Below are 16,224 nucleotides of genomic sequence, written 5' to 3'. Positions count from 1 at the left end.
CCATCACAGAACGTGGAGGATGAAGTGTTACCTGCTCTGTAAAGCAGTGTAGGCGGTGGTCAGTGGCAGATCTGACGACTGAGTAAAGTGCTGGAGCGCGAGGTAGGTTCCCACGCTGGCTAGCAGAGGCGGTTGGCTATCTGGCGCTTTCAGAGCCAGTGGGATGAGGTGTCGATGCTGAAATCGCTCGTTACTCAGCAAAGATATACGCAGGGAAAGTACATTCATTTTGGCGTAAATCAAGTAATTGTTTCCAGAATGAGATTTTCACTCTGCAGCGGAGTGTGCGCTGATATGAAACTACCTGGTGGATTAAAACTGTGTGCCCGACCGAGACTCGAACTCGGGACCTTTGCCTTTCGCGGGAAAGTGCTCTACCATCTGAGCTACTGAAGCACGACTCACCCCCGGTACTCACAGCTTTACTTCTGCCAGTACCTCGTCTCCTACCTTCCAAACTTTACAGAAGCTCTCCTGCGAACGTGGTAGAGCGAAAGAAAAAGGTCCCGAGTTCGAGTCTCGGTCGGGCACACAGTTTTAATCTGCCAGGAAGTTTCATATCAGCGCACACTCCGCTGCAGAGTGAAAATCTCATTCTGGAAACATCCCCTAGGCTGTGGCTAAACCATGTCTCCGCAATATCCTTTCTTTCAGGAGTGCTAGTTCTGCAAGGTTCGCAGGAGAGCTTCTGTAAAGTTTGGAAGGTAGGAGACGAGGTACTGGCAGAAGTAAAGCTGTGAGTACCGGGCGTGAGTCGTGCTTCGGTAGCTCAGATGGTAGAGCACTTGCCCGCGAAAGGCAAAGTTCCCGAGTTCGAGTCTCGGTCGGGCACACAGTTTTAATCTGTCAGGAAGTTTCAAGTAATTGTTATCAATAAATATTTGCTAACACAAGTCTCCTTTTGCCACTCAGACATTAGGAGTCTACGGGTCATAAATACTGTCTCCTAGTGATTTTAAATGCCAGGAAACGATGGTATTAATAAATAAATGAAGATCTTTGGCACAACGGAAGGTGTACGACCTTGTACGAACTTTACCGATTGTACACTCAAGTTACAGACTGCGCGCTATTGTCGGCAGTCGTCGATAGGACGCCTTTCAATCTAGTCGTGCGGTAGACCGTGTTCTCGTACAATTAATAGTTAGCTTCTAATGAGTGTGAACAAGTTCATTTTACGATGTTTCTTAAATAAAAGCACCGTAATGGCATCCCTTGTAAAAATTATTTGCACAAAAAGAAAACTTATTCGCTCTTCATTACGTAAAACGTGAACAGAGGTATTACACGTTCAGTATCCGACGGAGCTGCTACGGCTCTGCAATTGGACGTAAAAGTACGAGAGCATCTCCACATTAACATCTAGCAAGAATTCCTAAGCGGCGTCTCACTAAGTCAGTTCAAGGACGGATTGGCAAAATTATCTCAAAACTCTGGAGGGAAAACGGGACCAGTTATACAGTACGCCTCTTATACCACCATCTACGGACTCGCCGGCTAAGCTGAGACATTTCTGGAGATCCAGGAAGACTAGGGGGGGGGGGGGGGAGGAGGGGTGGAGGTTCTTATGCAACGACCGCTACATTTTTACCCAACGACATCGTCAACGTCAGTTATTATTGCAGTGTGATGTACCAGACAAAAATACAATCGTCGGTACAATGGTGGCTTCTTTGGTTTGCTCTGCGAGGAGACTGAGTGGATACTGTAACACTTAAAACACTAGTTTGCTTTATTGCAACATGGTGGAGAAGAACTACTTAAGGGGGGGGGGGGGGGGGTAGGACGTCAAACGGGCCGTCTTGGATCAGGAGAGACGCCACAGGACGTTTTAATTTCCACTGTCTATACTTTTACTTAATAAATTCACGAAACTTTGTCAGCATGACCAGGAAGGATTCAGGATTCACAATCATAGCAGTGGCAGTTCAAAAAAATTACAAAATAAATTTTTTTTTACATGTGAAAGTTCATAATTTTTTCACCTCTATTGGCTACGTTTGTTGCTACACGTTTCTTCACAAGTAAGAGAGATCAATTTTGCACAGCATACAAACCATACTTACAGGTGTATGAAACTCTAGAAATTATTTAATTTATGAACAAATGAATGTGCTGTTACATTTTAAACTTCATGCTTAGAAAAAACTCAGATTTTATTGTTAATTATCTCAATTTTTACCACAGTTTTTAAAAGATTTGGAAAATTCTAGAGTTTTATACACCTGTAAGTACGGTTTGTATGCTGTGCAAAATTCATGGAAGAATCTCCCTTACTTATGAAGAAAAGTGTAGCTATAGCAACAAATGCAGCCAATGGTAAGTGAACAAAAGGTGAAATACGAATGTAAAAAAAATTATTTTCTTATATCTTTGAACTTCCACCACTATAAGGGTAAATCCTGAATCCTTTCTGGTCATTGTGACAAAGTTTTACGAATTTATTTTTAAAAGCTCATTGGGAACTTTTTACAGAGGACCTTGATAAGGAGATCTTGGAAATTAAACCAGAGATACAATCATATGAAACTTTTATAGACCTTGTCAAGAAAATATCTCGACGGCGCATACCTAGAGGGTGCCGCACCCTGTATATCGCTGGACTAAATGGTAGCAGCAAGGAAGCTCTGAAAAAGTATGAAGAACTGTACAATAAGGACCCCTTCTCAGAGGAAACGATCCAGGCAGGTGAGGTACTGATGTCTGGTATCTCCGAAGGGAGAAAGGAAAAGTGGTGCAACCTCCTACAAGAGACGGACATGAAGCACAGCAGTAGGAAGGCATGGAAACTGGTCAAAAGTCTCAACAACGACCCAACAGAACCACAACCAAATTACAGTGAAGTTACACCTGATCAGATAGCTCACCAACTACTCATGAACGGAAAAACTAAAAGGAAGATCAGGAATGGCAAAATTAAAAGAAAATTGAACGAGATTAGCTTCCTAGCTCGCCCGTTCTTCATTCAGGAGGTACAAGATGCCATCAATGATTTGAAAATCAATAAGGCCGCTGGCCTCGACGATCTGAGATCTGAACAAATTAAACATTTTGGACCGGGAGTACAAGCATGGATCCTAGAGCTAATGAATAACTGTATTACAACAATGCAAATTCCTAAACTGTGGAGGAAAGCTCGAGTTATTGCGTTACTAAAACCAGGGAAAGACCCAGCTGAAGCTAAAAATTTCCGGCCTGTGTTACTGCTCTGTCATTTATTTAAAGTGCTGGAGCGAATGGTCCTCAAACGCATAGCTGATTATGTGGACAAAGCCCTCATTAACGAACAAGCTGGATTCCGACCAGGAAAATCATGCTGTGGCCAAATCCTTAATCTCACACAGTACATCGAAGACGGCTATCAGAGAGGAGAAGTAACTGGGGTCGCATTCCTGGATCTCAGTGCTGCATATGACACAGTTAACCATAAGTTGCTTACCCAGAAAGTGTATAATGTCACTAAGGACTACACCCTTTCTATGTTCGTGCAATGTCTGCTACAAAACAGACGCTACTATGTAACCTTACGATCTAAAAACAGCCGATGGAGGACACAGAAAAATGGACTTGCACAGGGTAGTGTCTTGGCTCCAATATTATTTAACATCTATACCAATGATCTTCCCATCAGCCGCCAGACACGAATGTTCATATATGCTGATGATGCAGCAGTGGCTGCACAGGATAAAACCTTTGAACAAGTGGAGGAGAATCTCACAGGACCCCTAACAGAACTTGCTACCTATTACGACGGCAATAATCTCAAACCAAACCCTAGTAAATCTCAAGTATCCGCCTTCCATCTCAGGAACAAACAAGCCAAACGGAAACTCCGAGTCATGTGGCAAGGGGAAGAGCTGAAACATACAAACAGCCCAAAATACCTGGGAGTAACATTGGACAGAGCACTTACTTTTAAGCAGCACTGTCACAACACTAAAAAAAGGTCTGTGCCAGGAACAACATACTGCGGAAGCTAACAGGTTCATCGTGGGGAGCTCAACCACATGTTTTGCGCACCACGGGTCTGGTGCTGAGTATCTCAGCAGCGGAATATGCGGCGCCAGTTTGGAGGAACTCTGCTCACACTAAGCAAGTTGACGTCGCCGTAAACGAAACTGTACGTATTGCCACAGGATGCCTCAAACCAACTCCCACAGACATCATTTACCCCATCATAGGCATTGCACAACCCACTATCCACAGACAAGTAGCCGCCGAGATCGAAAGATCAAAACAAAAGAATGATCCTCGACACCCGATGCATATGCACCGAAAACAACGTGTCCGGCTGAAATCCCGCAGGAGTTTCATTGAAACTACTGAAGAACTCGCCACCGAGCCCGCCGCAAGGCGGCTATCTCTTTGGGAAGAAATGGTGCCACACTCCACAGTGGAACTACTTGAGGAGGGATCTGCAGGATTTCAACTACCTTTTACAACTTGGAGGTCATTAAACCGGCTGCGCACTGGAGTAACTGGGTGCAAATCAAACCTATTTAAATGGGGTTACAGTGATGGCGACAGGTGTGAATGCGGAGCAATACAGGACTTGGACCACCTACTGATCTGCCCAGATATGTCTGTAACATGCACTAAAGATGATATTTTGAAAGTCAATGACAAAGCAATCTACGTTGCTAATTACTGGGAAGGGAAGATATAATTGGTGCATCCGGACACGGAAGAAGAAGAAGAAGAAATTTTTAAAAGTGTAGACAGTGGAAATTGAAAATTCCTGTGGTGTCTCTCCTGCTCCAAGTCGTCCCGTTTGACGTCCTACATCTACATCTACATCCTTACTTCGCAAGCCACCTGACGGTGTGTGGCGGAGGGTACCCCCCTTAACTATGTACGGTCTAGTTATCAGTATTTACAACTGTCTCTCACCATTAATGGAGTAATCACTTCATACAGACAAAACACGAGTGCTCACTCAGAGTACATTTAACAATAACTTTCACGTAGATTTCTGCTTAATATCGTTATCACACAGCTGGACTTCTTGAAGGCGACGCTGTCGTCTCAGTCGACGTTTGTGGACTGGGCTGAGCGGTTCTGTGCTCGGCCGTAAGTGGAGTAGAGAAACGCTTCTGGCCGTCACTATGGAGGTGTCACCATTCGTCGATGTGGCTTACAGGGACTATATTATATTGAGGTTGTGTTGCGAGGTACTCACCTTGCTATGGCACCTCGCTCTTCGGACGACACCACACGACTGGCACGGGATCATAGAGATTGGACCATAGATCAACGGAAACGTGCAGCCTGCTCAGATGAATCACGTTTCTTGTTACAGCAGGTCGATGGCAGTATGTGGATACGCCTTCATTCAGTTTATTTTATTTACTTTATTTACTCCTCAAGTTCTGTAAGACCAAATTGAGGAGCAAATCGCCAAGGTCATGGAACGCGTCAGTACATGAAGTTACAGCATAAACGTAATAACAGATAAAAATAAATGTTCATGAACCTTAAAAAAGTCAGTCGATAAGTTTAAGTAAACGCTATCAGCAAAACAATAAAAATCAGCATAATTTTTCAAGGAACTCCTCGACCGAATAGGGGTGACCCATGAGGAAAGTCTTCATTTTCGATTTGAAAGCGCGTGTATTACTGCTAAGATTTTCGAATTCGAGGGGCAGCTTACTGAAAATGGATGAAGCAGTATACTGCACACCTTTTTGCACAAGAGTTAAGGAAGTCCGATCCAAATGCACGTTTGATTTCTGCCGAGTATTAACCGAGTGAAAGCCGCTTAATCTTGGGAATAAACTAATATTAGTAACAATACGTCAAAATACCCAGACTCGTGAACAAAGGTCGACAAGAGGTTCGTGCACTAACACCACTTATTGCCCGAGCCGCCCGTTTCTGAGCCAAAAGTATCCTTTTAGAATGGGAAGAATTACCCCAAAATATAATACCATGCGACAATAGCGAACGAAAATAAGCAAAGTAGACTGATTTTCGTGTCGAACGATCACTCACTTCTGATACCGTTCGAATAGTAAAAATGGCAGTATTAAGTCTTTGAAAAAGACCCTGAACGCGGGCTTTCCACAACAGCTTACTATCTATCTGAACATGAGAAATTCGAACTGTTCAGTTTCACTAATCATATGCTCATTCTGTGAAATTAAAACGTCAGGTTTTGTTGAATTTTGTGTTAGAAACTGTAAAAACTGAGTCTTACTGTGATTTAGCGTTAGTTTATTTTCTACAAGCCATGAACTGAGGTCATGTACTGCACTATTTGAAACCGAGCCAATGTTGCACACAACATCCTTTACTACCAAGCTAGTGTCATCACCAAACAGAAATACTAGAGGGCATATCATTTATATAAATAAGGAACAGGAATGGCCCCAACACTGATCCCTGGGGCACCCTCCACTTGACAGTACCCCACTCAGACCCCACATCATAGCCGCTATCAGCATTGTGAATAATGACCTTTTGCTGCCTGTTGCTAAAGAAAGAGGTGAACCAATGGTGAGCTACTTCCTGTATCCTGTGATGGTCCAACTTCTGGAGCAATATTTTGTGATCAACACAATCAAATGCCTTAGTTAAATCAAAGTTGAATGTCTGCTCGAAACGTGAACCACGCGGCGGTCAAAGGGCCATGGAGGCAGTATTTTGCGTTGACTGACACACAACTGGGCTGCCTTCGTACTTGTGGTAGGAATCAGAGGCAACGTGGTAGCTGTGGACAATTTGAACATTGATGCGCACGATCTGCTGATGCTCGACGTCTTCCGCGACGTCAATGACATCTTCCAGCAGGATAATCGTTCTTGTCACAACGCCATAATCGTGCTTCAGGGATTTGAGGAGCATGATAGTGAATCCACATTGGTGTTGTTGACCAAATTCGCCTGATATAAATACGATGTTACACATTTGACGCTCTATCAGGTGCGTCCAGAAGACCTTTGGCCTGTAATTCACGGGAGTTGCGCGAGCTGCGCGGAGACGTCTGGTGCCACGTACCTTCGGAAACCTATCAAGCACTTGTCCAAACCATGCTACCCAGAATCGCTGTTGTATTGCCTTCCAAAGGTAAGCAAATGCACTACTGCGCAGATGGTCCTAATGTTTTGGCTCATGAGTGTAGAATGTCAGTGTTACTGTGCCGTGCGACAGGTACATAGATTCCCAGAATGAGATTTTCACTCTGCAGCGGAGTGTGCGCTGATATGAAACTTCCTGGCAGATTAAAACTGTGTGCCCGACCGAGACTCGAACTCGGGACCTTTGCCTTTCGCGGGCAAGTGCTCTACCATCTGAGCTACCGAAGCACGACTCACGCCCGGTCTCACAGCTTTACTTCTGCCAGTATCTCGTCTCCTACCTTCCAAACTTTACACAAGCTCTCCTGCGAATCTTGCAGAACTAGCACTCCTGAAAGAAAGGATACTGCGGCGACATGGCTTAGCCACAGCCTGGGAGAGGTTTCCAGAATGAGATTTTCACTCTGCAGCGGAGTGTGCGCTGATATGAAACTTCCTGGCTGATTAAAACTGTGTGCCCGACCCAGACTCGAACTCGGGACCTTTGCCTTTCGCGGGCAAGTTCTCTACCATCTGAGCCACCAAAGCACGACTCACGCCCGGTCTCACAGCTTTACTTCTGCCAGTATCTCGTCTCCTACCTTCCAAACTTTACAGAAGCTCTCCTGCGAACCTTGCAGAACTAGCACTCCTGAAAGAAAGGATACTGCGGAGACATGGCTTAGCCACAGCCTGGGGGAGGTTTCCAGAATGAGATCTTCACTCTGCAGCAGAGTGTACGCTGATATGAAACTTCCGGCATATGAAAACTGTGTGCCCGACCGAGACTCGAACTCGGGAGCTTTGCCTTTCGCGGGCAAGTGCTCTACCATCTGAGCTACCGAAGCACGATTCACGCCCGGTCTCACAGATTTACTTCTGCCAGTATCTCTTCTCCTACCTTCCAAACTTTACAGAAGCTCTCCTGCGAACCTTGCAGAACTAGCACTCTTGAAAGAAAGGATACTGCGGGCTAAGCCACAGCCTGGGGGAGGTTTCCAGAATGAGATTTTCACTCTGCAGCGGAGTGTGCGCTGATATGAAACTTCCTGGCAGATTTAAACTGTGTGCCCGACCGAGACTCGAACTCGGGACCTTTTCCTTTCGCGGGCAAGTGCTCTACCATCTGAGCTACCGAAGCACGACTCACGCCCGGTCTCACAGCTTTACTTCTGCCAGTATCTCGTCTCCTACCTTCCAAACTTTACAGAAGCTCTCCTACATAGATTATTTATTCACCTGTTTCGATACAACCGTCGCAGCAATCGTCTCTCGCGGCGCGTCCACCGCTGTAGCTCGCGCCGATGGCGAGGAGAGAGGTTGGAAGGCCGTGCCGGAGAGCAGCGTGAAGGGAGACGGTGTGCACAAATCGGAGCAGTGAGCTGTGCGGGTGTCGAGCAGCTGTGCTGGGCTGTTGCAGTGAACTTGGTTGATGGCTGCTGGCGGCGGCAGCCGATGTTTGTACGGCACGGAGTGGACGCATGTGTAGTGCTGTCGGTATTCACAGACCCTGTGGCACTTCTGGCTACGTACTACCGCACTCGTGGAATTTCGTGGTTTACAACAGCCCGCTTCTGAAAATGCATATTTATCGAGCCCGTACGATTCGCTCGCCTTCCTGTTCACTAGAAGCATCACACTAGTGAACATTACCTAGTGTAAGTGCATCTGCCAGTGTGACGATTGTTGTACCTTGTGACCAAATTCATGGGATCGTACACATAGTACAAAAGGGCAGTGTATTGGCAGAACTATCACTTGTACTCAGGTGATTCATGTGGAAAGGAGTCCTACGTGATCATGGCCGCACGACGGGATTAACAGACTTTGAAGACGGTATGGTATACGGAGCTACACGCATGAGACATTCCATTTCGGAAATCGTTAGGGGTTTCAGTATTCTGCGACCCACAGTGTCGAGAGTGTGTCAAGAAAACCAAATTTCAGGCATTGCCTCTCACCAAGAACAACGCAGTGGCCTTTGGCCTTCACGTAACGACCGAGAGCAGCGATGTTTGCGTAGCGGTGTCAGTGCTAACAGACAAGCCACACTGCGTGAAATAACCGCAGTAAACAGTGTGGCATTAATGGGCTATGGCAGCAAACGACCGATGCAAGTGTCTTTTCCAACAGTACGACATTGGCTGCAGCGCGTCTCTTGGACTCGTGATCATGCCGGTTGGACTCGAGGCGACTGGGAGCTTGTGGCCTGGTCAGATCAGTCACGATTTCAATTGGTAAGAGCTGATGGTAGGGCGCAGACCTCACGAAGCCATGGATCCAAGCTGTCAAAAACGCTCTGTGCAAAGTAGTGGTGGTTCAATACTAGAGTGGGCTGTATCTACAGGGAATGGACTGCGTCCTCTGATCCATCCATTGACTAGAAATGGTTATGTTTGGCTACTTGGAAACCATCTCCAGCCATCTGTCTACTTCGTATTCCCAAACAACTATGTCATATCACCAGGTCACAATTTTTGGCGGTTGGTTTGAAGAACATTATGGACAGTTCAAGCGAATGATTTGGCCACTCAGATCGCCCGATATGAATCCTATTGAACACTTACGACACATAATTGAGAGATGAGTTCATACACATAATCCTGCACCAGCAACGCTTTCGCAATTATGAACAGCTAGGGGGGTAGCGTGGCTCAATATTTATGCAGTGGATTTCCAATGACATTTTGAGTCCATGTCACGTTTAGTTGCTGCACTACGTCGGGCAAAAAGTGGTCAGAGACGGTTTAGGGGTTGGGTATCTTAAGGCTTCTGTCACATCGACCTATATTGTTCGAGTGTGTGTGTGTGTGTGTTGTCAGATATTCTTAGATACACGATTTAGATTAGATTAGATTATATTTACTTTCATTGCAACTGATCCTTAGCGAGGAAGTTCTCCAGGGTGTAGAACATGTCAGAAAAACAATAATACATGACAAATATTTACAACTGAAAAAAATAAGCCAATGTACCTTCCACAGGTCCCAAGTGGAATAATCGTAATTTTTTTTAATGAACACTATACGAAAGAACCATTTAGATCGCAATAATGCACTGAATTTAAAATAAAAAAGGTTTTTCTTTATTTATAAGGTAATAAACATATAACAGAACTGCCACAATACTTATTTACAGTATGAACACATTACTGCACTGAAATGGTGCAGAAGTTAGTTCGTACTTACACACACACACACACACACACACACACACATATTTACAATGAACACATTACTGCAGCGAAATGGTGCAGAAGTTGGACTATATATATATATATATATATATATATATATATATATATATATATATATATATATATATACAATACTGGAAATCGAAAAAAGAACACATTGACACCGGTGTGTCAGACCCACCATACTTGCTCCGGACACTGCGAGAGGGCTGTACAAGCAATGATCACACGCACGGCACAGCGGACACACCAGGAACCGCGGTGTTGGCCGTCGAATGGCGCTAGCTGCGCAGCATTTGTGCACCGCCGCCGTCAGTGTCAGCCAGTTTGCCGTGGCATACGGAGCTCCATCGCAGTCTTTAACACTGGTAGCATGCCGCGACAGCGTGGACGTGAACCGTATGTGCAGTTGACGGACTTTGAGCGAGGGCGTATAGTGGGTATGCGGGAGGCCGGGTGGACGTACCGCCGAATTGCTCAACACGTGGGGCGTGAGGTCTCCACAGTACATCGATGTTGTCGCCAGTGGTCGGCGGAAGGTGCACGTGCCCGTCGACCTGGGACCGGACCGCAGCGACGCACGGATGCACGCCAAGACCGTAGGATCCTACGCAGTGCCGTAGGGGACCGCACCTCCACTTCCCAGCAAATTAGGGACACTGTTGCTCCTGGAGTATCGGCGAGGACCATTCGCAACCGTCTCCATGAAGCTGGGCTACGGTCCCGCACACCGTTAGGCCGTCTTCCGCTCACGCCCCAACATCGTGCAGCCCGCCTCCAGTGGTGTCGCGACAGGCGTGAATGGAGGGACGAATAGAGACGTGTCGTCTTCAGCGATGAGAGTCGCTTCTGCCTTGGTGCCAATGATGGTCGTATGCGTGTTTGGCGCCGCGCAGGTGAGCGCCACAATCAGGACTGCATACGACCGAGGCACACAGGGCCAACACCCGGCATCATGGTGTGGGGAGCGATCTCCTACACTGGCCGTACACCACTGGTGATCGTCGAGGGGACACTGAATAGTGCACGGTACATCCAAACCGTCATCGAACCCATCGTTCTACCATTCCTAGACCGGAAAGGGAACTTGCTGTTCCAACAGGACAATGCACGTCCGCATGTATCCTGTGCCACCCAACGTGCTCTAGAAGGTGTAAGTCAACTACCCTGGCCAGCAAGATCTCCGGATCTGTCCCCCATTGAGCATGTTTGGGACTGGATGAAGCGTCGTCTCACGCGGTCTGCACGTCCAGCACGAACGCTGGTCCAACTGAGGCGCCAGGTGGAAATGGCATGGCAAGCTGTTCGACAGGACTACATCCAGCATCTCTACGATCGTCTCCATGGGAGAATAGCAGCCTGCATTGCTGCGAAAGGTGGATATACACTGTACTAGTGCCGACATTGTGCATGCTCTGTTGCCTGTGTCTATGTGCCTGTGGTTCTGTCAGTGTGATCATGTGATGGATCTGACCCCAGGAATGTATCAATAAAGTTTCCCCTTCCTGGGACAATGAATTCACGGTGTTCTTAATTCAATTTCCAGGAGTATATATATATATATCAGTTGGTTCTACTGAGAAATTCATCAATGGCGTAGAAGGAGTTGCCCACCAACAAATCCTTTAGGCTTCTCTTAAAATGAATTTCATTGGTTGTGTAAGTGGGCTGTTTATGTTTTCTTATTGGCAACGTTACGTAGCGATCTGTATGAAAATCACTGGCTGTGCTGTGTGCAGTCTGTTGCTAGTTTGCATTGTTGTCTGCAATTGTAGTGGTGGGCAGCGGCAGCTGGATGTGAACAGTGCGTAGCGTTGCGCAGTTGGAGGTGAGCCGCCAGCAGTGGTGGATGTGGGGAGAGAGATGGCGGAGTTTTGAAATTTGTTATACTGGATATTATGAACTGCTATATATATTATGACTACTAAGGTAAATACATTGTTTGTTCTCTATTAAAATCTTTCATTTGCTAACTATCCCTATCAGTAGTTTGTGCCTTCTGTAGTTTGAATCTTTTATTTAGCTGGCAGTAGTGGCGCTCGCTGCATTGCAGTAGTTCGAGTAACGAAGATTTTTGTGAGGTAAGTGATTTGTGAAAGGTACAGGTTAATGTTAATCAGGGCCATTCCTTTGTACGGATTTCTGAAAGTCAGATTGCGTAGCGCTAAAAATATTGTGTGTCAGTTTAAGCACAGTCTTGTATAAATTTTTCTAAGGGGACGTTTCATATGTCGACCCTTAGCCTAGGATACCTCACTGGAATCTTCTGATTTTTTTTCTTGTAGTTTGTGTAATTAGTGTAGCTATTGTTTATTGCTAGCGCGTAATTGTAGAGAGAATCTCCTTTGTAGTTGCAGCCTTTCATTGTTGTACAGTAAAACAGTTGTGGCATGCATGTAGATTTGCACCAAGCATTTCGCAGTTACGCTTGCAATTAACTAGATATTATTTTCAGTGCTATGTTAATGTGTTCTCCTATTTTTGCTCTTCAAATTGTGTTTTTCTGTGTTGTCGTGTGAAATATTGTGACAATAATGGCGTGTGAAAAACGTAACACCAGGCTCCAAAGTAAACTGAGAAATGACAGTGAAGACGAAAGCAGTGTGTTAACGCCACCATGTAATGAATTACCTAATATTCAAAGTAGTAATTTGGTAACTGTGCATAGGGAAATGGAGCGGGCGTCAAATAATGGTGTAGACAGTGAAACAGGTAGTAAACAGGGAAGCATTATCGATCGATCGGTCGGCAACAGCTCGCCGCAGGAATTAGGAATGACAGAACACAATATTGCAAATACTGTAGACTCAGGTTTTGGGTTCTTACCGTTTTCTCAAATGAGTCAAGACACATTTTCTGCTTGTCAAAATGTGAATGTTGCTGGTGCAAATGCACTGCCGAAAAGCGTAGAGGAACAGATTCCAGACACTAATGCATTGTTATTACAATTAATGCAACAAATGGGACAAAATCTTCAAAAGTTAGACACAATGGAGCAAAATCTTCAAACGTTAGACACAATGGAACAAAATCAGAGACAAACACAGCAAAAGCTTCAAAAGTTAGACACAATGGAACAACACCAGAGACAAACACAGCAACAGTTAGACGCAATGGAACAAAATCTTCACACCACGCTTGAACAAACACGTGAAGATTTAACTACTGAGTTACATAACATTGAATCGAAATGTCAAAAAGTCTGTGATGACGTAAAAACACAAATTTGTGAGCATTTCCAACCTATTTTTTCGCGTCATGAAAATGCATTACAGAATCATGAAGCAGCCATAAAAGAACTGCAAACTATTGTTCATGAAAATCACGACACCTTGCAAGCTAAAATTGACTCAGTTGCATCTACCGATTCGGTTACGCAACTTGCAAAAACTCAAGAAAACTTAAAGGACACAGTAGATACGATTTCAACACAAATGGACACTCTGAAACTTGGTTCAGAAAAACACACTGAGGAAATAAGTACACTATCGGAGAAAGTAGCCGAACTTTCGGATCAGTTCACTAACTTATCTGCAAAGGTAGATGATGATCTGAATGACACAAGACCTGTAGCCATCACTGACACAGAAGAGTGCAAACAAATTAGGAAATTCAAACAAAATCAGAATCAGATTAATACGCAACACCAAAGAGAAATCCGGGAAGTACAAGATAAGCTGACACAGGTAATGCAAGAATTACGTATTTCAGAGGCCACTCGCGCTCCAATACGGGAAGAGGGACATAGAAATACGGAACAGCCACAAAATAATAACTCAGGGCACTTCGGAAATTATGAAAGAAATTGGCAAGGTACACCGAATTTTGAGATGGAACCGCCGACACGACGTAACAATGACCGATTTGCTACTCGCCGACACGATGATTTTGAATATAAGCTGTTCATTACTACACATAAATTCAAAACGTTTAAGAATTCTGCCAACGACATTCATCCACAAGCGTGGCTCCATCAATTCTTTCATTGTTTTCCTCCCAACTGGTCATTGGAGCACAGGTTAGAATTTATGTGTGGCTACTTGGAGAATGAACCAGCTGTAAGAATGCGATCGGTCATTCACGATTGTCACAGTGAAGGAGAATTTTATCATGCCTTCCTCTCAGCATATTGGTCTCAAGCTACACAAGACCAAGTAAAACATAGCATCATAATGATGAAACATTTCGAACAATCTGAATTTTCCAGTCTTGTGAAATATTTTGAAGACATGTTGCACAAGAATCAGTACATCTCAAACCCATACAGCCCCTCAGAACTCATCCGCATTTGCTTAATCAAACTGCCTGAACATTTACGACATATTACTTTAGCAGGACGTTGCAAAGACGACATTGAAGCTTTTCAGGGACTGTTACAAGAACTGGAAATTGACACTGACAATCGCGGAACGCGAAAACAGGAGCACAACAATTACAGATCACATCCGTCACAATTCTGCGATGACAGAAATAATATACGACAAGGCTATTCTTTCAATGTAAATCGTGACCGAAACAGACACCACCCGTATGACAACTGTTGGCAGAGTAGTAATAATTACAGGGAAAGATCACCTCTCCGCGGTAATGACTATCACAGGGACAATCAGAGAAACAGACAATATGGGAACCAAAATAATTATTATCAAGGGAGACAGAATAACTTTAGACGCAACGGTCCAGTGCGCAGTTATGATTCCGGGAGAAATTCTCCACCATGTGACCGACAAGAAAGAAACTATGGAATCTACCGACATGACGACAGATGATATGATCGTAAAGACAGACCTGAACTGCATCAGAACTGGCGTCTCACCTCCAACTGCGCAACGCTACGCGCTGTTCACATCCAGCTGCCACTGCCCAACACTACAATGGCAGACAACAATGCAAACTAGCCACAGACTGCACACAGCACAGCCAGTGATTTTCATACAGAGCGCTACGTAACATAGCCAATAAGAAAACATAAACAGCCCACTTACAGTTGTTAACCTTTTTATGGCTGCAGGCTAATTATTGAAAATGTGTGTTCCTGAGCAATGCACACCTTTTTGTACAAGAGTAAGTGACTTTAAATCCTTGTAAAGATTATTCTCATTTCTGGTATTGATTCCATGAATTGAGTTTTTGGTTTGAAAAAATGATAAATTTTTAATGACAAATTTCATTAAAGGATAAATATCAGGTGCATTCAAGTTCTAAGGCCTCCGATTTTTTTTCTAATTAACTACTCACCCGAAATCGATGAAACTGGCGTTGCTTCTCGACGTAATCTCCCTGCAGACGTACACATTTTTCACAACGCTGACGCCATGATTCCATGGCAGCGGCGAAGGCTTCTTTAGGAGTCTGTTTTGATCACTGGAAAATCGCTGAGGCAATAGCAGCACGGCTGGTGAATGTGAGGCCACGGAGAGTGTCTTTCATTGTTGGAAAAAGCCAAAAGTCACTACGAGCCAGGTCAGGTGAGTAGGGAGCATGAGGAATCACTTCAAAGTTGTCATCACGGAGAAACTGATGCGTAACGTTAGCTCGATGTGCGGGTGCGTTGTCTTGGTGAAACAGCACACACGCAGCCCTTCCCGGACGTTTTTCTTGCAGTCAGGAAGGAATTTGTTCTTCAAAACATTTTCGTAGGATGCACCTGTTACCATAGTGCCCTTTGGAACGCAATGGGTAAGCATTACGCCCTCGCTGTCCCAGAACATGGACACCAACATTTTTTCAGCACTGGCGGTTACCCGAAATTTTTTTGGTGGCGGTGAATCTGTGTGCTTCCATTGAGCTGACTGGTGCTTTGTTTCTGGATTGAAAAATGGCATCCACGTGTTATCCATTGTCACAACCGACGAAAAGAAAGTCCCATTCATGCTGTCGTTGCGTGTCAACATTGCTTGGCAACATGCCACACGGGCAGCCGTGTGGTCGTCCGTCAGCATTCGTGGCACCCACCTGGATTACACTTTTCGC

This window comes from Schistocerca cancellata, chromosome 5 (genome assembly GCF_023864275.1).
Source record: "Schistocerca cancellata isolate TAMUIC-IGC-003103 chromosome 5, iqSchCanc2.1, whole genome shotgun sequence".
In the NCBI taxonomy this organism is placed as follows: domain Eukaryota; kingdom Metazoa; phylum Arthropoda; class Insecta; order Orthoptera; family Acrididae; genus Schistocerca; species Schistocerca cancellata.
This window is presented reverse-complemented; position numbering follows the sequence as displayed.